We start from the raw sequence: 10,073 nt of genomic DNA, 5'->3' as shown, positions 1-10,073 counted from the left end.
ATGGTGGTGAAACTGGTGGTGGTGTGGGTGGAGGTGGTATGCAAAAAATCCTCTTCCATATCAAATGGATCGCACTTCACGGAGAGACCCTCGTGAGCTCTTCCTCGTCCCCTCACGGAGGTGAAATCAAGGGGCTAGTATCCAATCCCGCACTTCCTTCATTTCTGTAAATTTTCGCACTTCGCGTAGCCCCGAACATCAGTGTAACTACATAATCCGCTTTTCTCACAATAACATTTTAATCCAAGTGTTCAGAGACTTTACGTACTTACCTCATGATCCTTTGAGAAATCATCACTCTACCTTGCTATAGCTAACTGAAGTATCTACCGTGAACCCAGTAATGAATCCTCCTATAATCCGATCAAGCTAGTGATCAACAGCGTGCGTGATCTTATCCTTCGATGCTTCCAATCTGCGCACCAATTTAGGGTTCCACACAATAGGACCGTCAAGATTCCACCTTCCTTGGGTATTTTCTATCTTTGTGATCCACTTGTACAGCTCAATAGGAAAAGATGTGAAGAACATTTCATGGATATTTGTGTGCATGTAGCAGTCCAAACACCTTTGATAGTCACAGATTCATGTTCTCTTGCGTTGCGAATTCATGATTTTTCCTGTCCAACCACCCTTCAATCTCTTTCTTAGTTGGATTCCAATGGTGGACATCAGACATCTCTATGCAGATTCTAGTCCTGGCAATAGAACCATTTGTTGGCTTGATGGGGCCTGACCCAAGTTTGGAGTTAATTAGCCAAACAAATCCCTGTACTACTGGCCCTTTTGGCAACAACTCACGAAGCACGAACTGAGGTCTCACCTGACACAGTATGGGGGGATGCTAGAACCAAGTTTCCGCACCCTTGAGATGTCTGAGGAGTCAACTTAGTCCAACTAGGAATGTCTTCACACAGCTCACTTCGCGCACTGTCCTGACCTGTGAGACCTTCGCAATCTATTATAATCACCTTTGCGCAGCCTTAACCAAGGGCTGAGATGCTTTCACATTGCTAAGGCAGTGATCTACACTATTTTCCCAAGTACAGCATAGATCTTACTTATCTTCTTATAACTCTTAGTTAACTTTGCGTATATATACTTATCTTATATTCACTTGTTTAACACATTCATATGAGTTCACGTAGCAAATAAACAGCAAACTTGCAATTCATACCCAATATACTTCAATGCATAAAATAGGAAAAAGATACACATATTGAAAAGAAACTTCTCTTTATTATTTCTCTAACCGTTACAGACTTGACTTCACCCTGCACACTCAGCTGCAAGGATCTGCACACTCAACTGTGGACTACTAGGTCTCTACACACTCAACTATAGAGCCTTCTCCTACTCTACGACCCAAAGACAAGACTTTACACTTCCACTCAGACTCAATTCTTCTTCTTCATTCTCTTAGATTAGATTCGATGTCTCTTTACAACTTAGAGCCTCACTCTATTTATATAATCCCATGGTCTGCGGACCATGGGTAGAACTCTCAAGCCAACATTACATTACAAAATTAAGGGTTTACAACCCTATGACTCAATTACAACTTCGCGCTCCACACCCACAAATCATGGATTCTTTACATCAGACTTAGTTAAAACTTGGCCTTTAAGCCCCAAAACTTGCCTTGGGGGATTGCGCGGCCAACACCAAGTTGACAACCAACTCTCTAATGTCAATAGAAATGGCTTCTTACAAGAGTTTGATGACGCACTATATTCAGCAATGTTTTTAGTTGTGTGACCTAGATAGATACCTTGAAGGTCAATCAATTCAGCATTAGGATCATAAATAGCCCATGTCATGGATGATAGGTTCTGAGTACTACGAAAAGCACCATCAGGGAAATTGATGTGGGGAGTTGCAGATATCTGCAAAGCAAGAAAAGCATAGTAAACAAGAAATTTGTTTGAAAACTAACATACAAAACCACACTACAAAAAAATGAATGACACACTAATGTAGACAAGTAATCATGCAAGATGACCTAAGCATAGTACTTCTTGAGATGGGAGTCCATGTTGGGACTTGGGTATTCGATCAACACAGAAGGACACCTGAGTTTAACCCTTGCCATGATGAGTAAGCATCAACTCGGACATAATGGAGTAGAATTCATATAAGGCTTTGCCCCCATGCCCCCTGGGTGATGGAGGGTTACAAGTCAGATGGAAACTCCATGGTAATAATGGGCAATTGATGAAAACTCGGGGAGGGAGAAAAATCATAAATCCATGAAGGAATAAAGGTGCCCTAAGTTGAAATATCTTGATCATGTCAGGATAAACTAACACATCAATAGACAACAGAGAATAGCACTCTTCAAAAGCGGTAGACATGACCATTGGATGAGGTGGGAATGAGGAGCGATGATGAGTAGTGTTCCAAGGTGGCTCCTCGAGAGATATGACTTCCATGATACCTTCATTAGCAAGGAAGGTCTCGAATAAGGGATCAAGTGATTCCAAAGTGCCAAGCCATGTGGATTGAGAGTACGTATCAAGAGAGGTCTTTGAAATAGAAGAATCATAGGTTGCAGAACTTGAAGCCGAAATTTTTTTGACATAATTGACTTAAGTGGGACTAAGCGGCATAACCTCACCCCAGGTATCAACAAGATCTAGTGAAGGTATGACCCAAGGATCATATTTGACTGAGACCATGTTGATAGAGGCAATGTGAGGCAGTGGGAGCAGAAAAATTCCCATTAAGGAAGAATCTTTAAAAAGAACTGCCCCCACACTCTCAAAGGGAGCACTAATGTGCTTGAGGTATGGAACATTGTCATCTGAGGAGGAATAGGGAAAGAAATACAGTTGGTTGATGTGATAATATTCCCTTAATGGGGAAATGAAACACACAAAATAGAGAGGAGGCTATGACATGCATAGCATGGGTCTAGCTCCGGCCAAGTAGAATCTTGCAATTGAGATTGGCGTCAATAATTTCTACCTTGACTTGCACTGTCTTGCCTTCCAGAGTGATGGCAAGGTTAGGTAAGACACCGAAGGGTCGCGAATCATGCCCATTGAAAGCTTCCAAAATGTTTGGAGATTAGCTCAAAGCGGGAGAACCAATAGCCTTCCAACATGTGGTCGACATGATGCAGGTGGAAGCACCTTCATTGATGACAGTCTAGTGGTCGGTCTTCTCATTGAAGATTACTTGAATGAGAAAGGCAATATGATGATGGAGGCGTGGAACATGGTTCACTGACTGTAAAGATTGCGATGGGCAGCTTTGGAGCACCTCGAGATCCGACATAGTTGACGGCGCCTGAGCCAAATCCTCAACAATATTATAGTGTTGAGCGGCTCGGGCATTAGGATTGTACAAGTATTCTCGTAAAAAACCTCGAGAGGGTGGCCGTATAGTGAAATCAGGGTTAGTGTCACACGGAATAAGTCGATCTTACGGACAAGATAGACCTTCCTAGAATCTAAAGAAGACCTAATGACAAGCAAACCAACCAGACACTATATTTCTCTAACTATGCTTTTATAAACAAAGGCAAACAAGTGTTTTAGGGCCTACCTTAGGTCCAACGCAAGTTTGTGGATGCCCTCGCTCCTTCGATCCAAATGAGCTCCTTTGTCATGAATCTGCAAACACAAACAAGAAAACAAATTAAATAGCACCTGAAAATCCAATATCATAAAACATATTTAACATGAAAGTCAAGGAGTTCATGAAACAAATAACATGAGATACTTGTTGAGAAAAATGAGTTTGATTGTATTAATTCAAAAGAAGAAGAACTTTACAACCTATGCCTTGACGTTGTACAAGCTCCTCCCAGGGTCCAGTAAGAAGTCTCCTCTACTTTGACAAGTTTCACTCACTTCCCAATGAATCCAAAAAGGTATGTGATCCCTCCTCTTAAGCTCAACTAGGAAGTCTTAATTTCACCAGCATTTACCCTAAAAAATGTTCAGCTTCTAACCTCCTTAGCAACTAGCCCAATGCTTGAATTTATAGTGCAATAGAGGGAAGTTACTAGGTCCTCCTTCAAAGGGATAAAGCCCTCCTTCAAAGGGATAGCTCCTCGCATCAAGGGATTAGCTCCTTCTCTTTTGGGATGCATGAACCACCTAAGAGCGACAAATGCACGTCAAAATTCCTTCTAGAATCATCTAGAGTGGGCAGATCCGCAGTTTTTGTAAACAAAAGGTGCGGGACCACAGGTAACAGTGAGAGAAATTGTGGAACCAGAGTTTTATTGATTTTCAATGTCTTTCTCTCATTTTCAAAGCTTGACTTGAAGAGCTGAGTTTGAGACTTAATTAGGAGGACAGTACAAGTGATGATAGACCCATACTGACTGCAAATAATCATGGTGATGATATTTTTGTGTAACAGATTGCCCCCTAAAGTGCGAAGTCTATAGTAGATGATGATTTCATTTATCATTTAGGAAGAGTGAAGTACTTTATCATTTCGAGGATCATCTTGTGGAGAGCCCAGTTGGAACCTGTAAAAACATTCAATGCAAGATATATATATGAGATCATATCATCGCTGAGGTAGGCATTCCCATACTCAGATCAAAACTGACTTAGAAAACTAACTACTACTCTGGTACAGGAATGATCTTGTAATACATCACAAGTATAGACTCATGTGGATACAGTATGGACGCAACCATCTGTTTATGAATAGTCCATTATATAATGAATACAAAATTCCTCGTAGCCTAGATTGTGGAAACTAGATCCAGGCTTCATTTCTACTTCCCGAAACAATACAATTCTATCCATGCGAATGAATGTGTTGATGTCAAACATGGTAGAAACCACTTGATTACCAATCAATAATGTAAATTGTTAACATGTGTGAGAGAAATCACCAGTGATGTCAATGGCTCTCAAAGTACCCAGTACAATCCATGAGATGTGAATAAATGTGTTGATGTCGAACATGTCACAGAATCTTTGATCGAAGGTCAATGATGCAAACTGTCGTCAAAGGCGAGAAACCTGCCATTGAGGCATGTAGATCCCAAGGTATTGACGATTTCTAGATCATCTTTCTAGATAATGAGCTGAAGTCGATAGAAAGTGATGCGTCGATGGCAAGCCCACAACACGAAATCATAGATCAAGTTGAAGAAATTTAGTTGCAAGACTGACTCAGGGATGGTCAAGATGGATGACAGATATTTTGCAAATGAATGGCTTATTGGCAGTGACCTCTTGAACACATAACGACACGACAGATGGCTTGGTGACAATTGACCCAAAGTTAATACCTAGAAACCTGTTGAAGACTTTCAATGTGGTTTGATCAACTGTTAGGCAAAGGATTTCCCAACCCAGGTGAATAAAAGTGTCGTGTTCAAGAGTGGTTACAAAGTATGACAAACAGGCTCAGTTTTCTCTCTTTTCCCCCACCATTTCTGGCAAGTAACTCTTTATTTTTGACAAGCTTGAGGAGGATAACATTTGCTTGATTATAAGCTCATCCTTCGGATGAGTCCAACTTAGTTTAAATTCGAACCCTAAGAAGGAGTGGTTTGTTCCTGTTTGTAATTGAACAGGTCCTTTACTGTGAAATTTTAACGAGTTCAGTATAGGAGAAACTCGACATTTTTCAATTTTAGAGAGTTTGGAAAAACTTAAGAAAACTCCAGGGTTGACCTTTTTCGTAAATTTGTGTCTCCCAAGCCCGAGAAAGTATAAAATAATACTTGAGAGAACCGCTTGATATTTTATGACCAAGGAGTACTTTTTTTCATTAGTGCCCTTGATCCGAAAAAGTAAAAAAGCAATCAATGACACGTCGTTTTATAACCAATATCGAATTTGAAATGACAAAAATCCGGCAATCTTTTCATGTTTTTACGGTCAAAAAAGAGTTGTAAGTGGACCGTCTTTTAATTCTGTTTTAACGAGTTTAAAAGAAAAACTCCGCGATATTTTCATGTTTTAGGAGTCAGAAAAGAGCTTAAAGGTGACTCTAAATGTTTTTGCATCGAAAATGATAGATTTCGCCTGAATAATCCGTTATCCTGAACAAAAACGCAAACCTTACTCATACATGTTTGAAATGGATAAAAATGTTTCAAAAATACCTTTCCAAAGTGAAACATAAACAAATTTGCAATTTATTTACTCAAAAAACTTATAAAAAGGGCCTTCGTCAATTCATTTTTACCGTTTGAGTTTTGGCTGAGAAAATAGTTCTTTTGTTCAGAAAACTTTCCGTGAAGATTGCGGAAAATCCAACCGTCAAAATCAAACACCGTTTTCTCCAGGTAATCCACATCATCCTACTCTTCATTTTTAATCGCTTCATTTTTTGTTTTAGGCTTTCATTTCATTTTTTGGAGGGGTTTTAGGCTTAAAACCCGCGCGCGAGGGCCCGCAGGTGTACCACTGCTGGCCTGCAGACCCCGACTTTTCTCCATTGGGAAAAAGTCAAGGGTCCGCACCTTCCATGTAGACAAGGTGTGGTCCCACACACTGTGTCTAACCCGAAGGATGCGGTCCCCGCCGCAAGGGTTTTTAACCCAAAATTTCTCAAAATTGGACCAAACAAAATAATTTCTAGCATTCTAATTTATCTTTTTACTTGATGCATGTTATAGACATTTTTGTGCCTTACATCTCTAAGAATGAAATTTCCATAAACCAAGGGCTCCTAAGTCCCTAAAAGTGTTTTTCTAACTCCTAAAGGAACAAGGTCAACAAATTACAGCTTCTCCCAGAAGTTCTCCACCAGAAACTTCTCAGAATTAGTCAAATCAAGATCATTTCAGCTGCTCCACTCGCCAAGTGCGTTGCATAGCACCTAAGTCCACTAGCTAGGTGTGTTGCAACGCACCTAAATGCACTACCAGGGTGCATTGAGCGGGAAATGACAGGTGGCAAATTCATTCCACGAGGTGGAGAGACAATGGAATCTTCCAGAATCTTCTCCAATGACACTTGCCTCACTGAATTCGACCAAGGATGAGTAAGAGGCTCTCAGTCTCCAAGTGGAAGCAAGAACTGACAGAGAGAAGCCACTAATCAATTCATGAGCTGAATCATCCTCCTTGCATACATCTATATATGGATCCCTCATCCCAGAGATCCAGAGGCTGGAATATTGCACATTGTAAGGAATTGTTGTTGGTTTTGAGATACATATCAGAAGATTGGGTGATCTATGCTTTGTTGGGGTTGAAGAAGGGACTTCTTTGCTGGGAGGTTGATGTTGGGTCAGGAATCATCGATTGTAACTCCTCCTGGATCTTCTTGTATATCAATAAAACTATTTGAGTTTCTTCTCCATGCTTGTGTTTCATTGATGCTTGTTACATTTGTATGGTTAACATAAATCTGATCCTAAGTTATTTATGAATATAAACCCATGTCTTTGTATAGTTTCCTTCTTCTGTGATCTTACAGGTACTTGGTGAAGCTGGGCAAGTGAGGGAGCAGGTAGCTGGAAGCTGTCAAAGAGAAGAGAGATTGGATCAAAGGACTAGCGCAAGACACAGGTTGGTTCATCCTATTCCTCTTTGTTTATAGTTCATAAAGAACAATACAAAAGTAGTTTTCTCTGTTTGTTTCTAAGGTAGTTGTCACACCTTAGTGGGATAGAGTAGTTATAAATAGACACTTTTCCCGATAACAAAATGGCGACTCCGCTGGGGATTGAGACATTTCTTGCGTGAAAAGACCATTTAGGGATGGTATATGACTATTTGCTATGCGTGATCTGGGAAATGAAAGCTGGTCCACGAGCTTGACCACTCTTCCTTTGTGCGGTAACACTGCTCGATTAATCCAGTCATATGATAAGGATGTCTCATATAAAAATGGCAACTTTTAGAGTTTTGCCCCACATCCTTTCTTTATGCAAGTTAGGTGACGACTAATCCTACGAGTTTAAAGGGTTAGACTCGTTAAACTTTAGGATCTCCAACCTTGCCGCGACCTTCGAAGACATTAAAAGCATTTGACGGAAGGACATATACCCCATATGGTATCCTAAGTAACTTGAAAGTTGAACTAGGAGGGAAAACAGTAGAAATTGATGTTGAAGTAATCGACATAAACCTTGATTACAACATCCTATTGGGAAGACCCTGGATATATGCCATGGCCGCAGTTGTGTCGACCTACTTCAGGAAGATTGCATTTCCCTTCCAAGGAGGAATTACAATCATCGACCAACAAACATTTCTCCCCAACAGTTCACAAGTTACGGGAAGCATTCCAATGATCCATGGAAGCAATCATTCGCTCCAAAATATCGGAGTAGGTCTCCTAAAAGACCCTGCCTTAATGGGTACTTTTTCCCTACCGCCTCCGAGTAATCTGGCGGAAGTGGCCACAGCGGAATATGAAACCTTCTATATCTAATGGATTTGGATTTCGAGGATGGTTCTTATCTTGTGTCAACCTCGTTAAAAAATGAAACAAGGAATCTTGAGGATGGTTCTTTTATTGTGTCAACCTCATTAAAAAATGAAACAAATCCCCTTTCCAAATCTCAAAGGTAAACCTTCATTCCAACCACCGAGTTGAATGGAATGAAGCTTGGGGGGCATGCACCTCGATTTGCGTTATTATGTTGGGGTTATGCAAACTTATTTCGAGCAGTGTTACCGCAAGGTTCAAGCTCATTAAAAAATAAACCTGCACCGAGCAAATGTTTCCACCCACGTTTAAGCTCGTTAAAAAATGAACTATTCCCTGGTAAATAACCACCGTGAATGTAGCATTTCAGCCATTAAAGCCTTGGTCGTGTTTGCACCGTCACCTCCACTTTTCCATTGGCCGATCATTCACCTCCATTTGATTGTTTACCCATTTTGAGGAACAGCTGCGAAGAGTGATTTCACTAGCCATCCTTGTGACACTGCCGTGATTGGAAAATTCCAAACCTTACCTAGAATCAGTTGTTACCCATTTTATCACTCGTTCCTCAAAAGACAAGTCTTCTTTAAGCTCTTTTCAATTGACTCGTAAAATATGAAAAGATTGTCGAGTTTTGGCCTTCCAGCTCGTTAAAGCGACAAGAAGTGCTATCCCTCCTCTAGATTTTAATCTTTTTGGACCTGAGGGATTATTGCACAAAAAGATCGAGCGCTTGTTTTGTTCAGCTCGTTAAAGCTAATCGAAAATTCATCCCTTCTGTATTGTTTTATACTTTTTCGGACTTAAGGGATTAGATGACGAAAAAGGAATTTTGGAGTTACCTTTACGTACCTTTTCAGACTCTCTAAAAATGAAAAGGACCGAGTTATCTTTGTCGTTAGACTCGTTAAAAAGATTAATAGCGACAAACTTGTCTTTAGACGAGAACGAGTTTCACTATCGCTAGGCTCGTTAAAACATAGCGATGGGTTTGCCCGAAGGGAAAATTATAGAACAAGCATATGTTATCCTCCTCAAGCTTGACAAAAATAAAGAGGTACTGGTCAGCAATGACTGGGGAAAAATTGGGAAGAAAACTCAAAGAATCTTTATTGGTAGCAAGTCGCTCTTGAACATGACACTTACACTCTGTGCCCGAGTCGGGTTGGGTTGTTTCATTCACCAGTCACATCGTCATGGTCTCGCCATACCATCCACATTTGGGGTTAATGCTACCAATCCATCACATAAGTGTCGCTGACATGTTCAAGAGAAGTCATCCAGAAAGGCCACCTATGTCCCGCCCACTACCATACATTATACTCCATTCTTTCATGACCGCCACCCTGAACCATATATCATCGGATTGTTTTCACCTCCATCAAAATCATTTGCTCCGTTCCGTGTCATTGATGTGGGATTCATTAAGGCCCTCCTATGACGGATCACTTCTTGTCGACATCAACTCATTATCCAAGAAGTTGATCTAGGAACACCCCATTCAGTACTTTGAAGCTTTCATGCCTCAATGGCAAGTTTCTCACTTCCGGCGACAGGTATACATCAATGACCTTCGACCGAAAGATTTTGCGTGGTGTTCGACGCCAAGTCCTTTATTCACACCACGTGAATTGTACTGCAGTACCTTGAGGGTCATTATCATTATCGGTGATTCCTCTCGCGCTTGTTAACAGTTTACATCATTGACTG

The sequence above is a fragment of the Pinus tabuliformis genome, chromosome 5_1 (assembly GCF_031772625.1).
Source record: "Pinus tabuliformis cultivar Carrire ecotype Pingquan chromosome 5_1, CPIR1, whole genome shotgun sequence".
NCBI lineage: Eukaryota > Viridiplantae > Streptophyta > Pinopsida > Pinales > Pinaceae > Pinus > Pinus tabuliformis.
Note: the sequence above shows the minus strand (reverse complement) of the source record.